The sequence below is a fragment of the Sinocyclocheilus anshuiensis genome, unplaced genomic scaffold (assembly GCF_001515605.1).
Source record: "Sinocyclocheilus anshuiensis isolate Anshui unplaced genomic scaffold, SAMN03320099.WGS_v1.1 scaffold85, whole genome shotgun sequence".
Lineage (NCBI taxonomy): Eukaryota > Metazoa > Chordata > Actinopteri > Cypriniformes > Cyprinidae > Sinocyclocheilus > Sinocyclocheilus anshuiensis.
In genome coordinates this window covers 3365606-3365814 of record NW_015536800.1, presented here as the reverse complement: position 1 = coordinate 3365814, position 209 = coordinate 3365606, and the positions used below count along the sequence as shown (strand labels likewise).

The 209-nt window shown below is 26.3% G+C and overlaps 1 protein-coding gene across 2 annotated transcripts in view; it reads right to left on the bottom strand.

The window, feature by feature from the left end:
• LOC107656498 (myotubularin-related protein 7-like) overlaps window positions 1–209 on the bottom strand; it is a 16662-nt gene that overhangs the window by 14970 nt on the left and 1483 nt on the right. The window lies entirely within an intron of this gene.

The following is a 209-nucleotide window of genomic DNA, read 5'->3' as shown; positions in this document are numbered from 1 at the left end:
TATATATATATATATATATATATATATACACACACCCATGTTAAGTGGTATATTACTACCCAGCTCTTTACAATTGGATATATTTAACAGAAATTCAACTGCTTGATTGCTTGTATCATCACAAAATGTGAGTAATGTCAATGATAAACAGACAAACACAGATAAATCGATTTTCTGTGTTAAAATTTGAGTTAGCCATAAAAATAAAA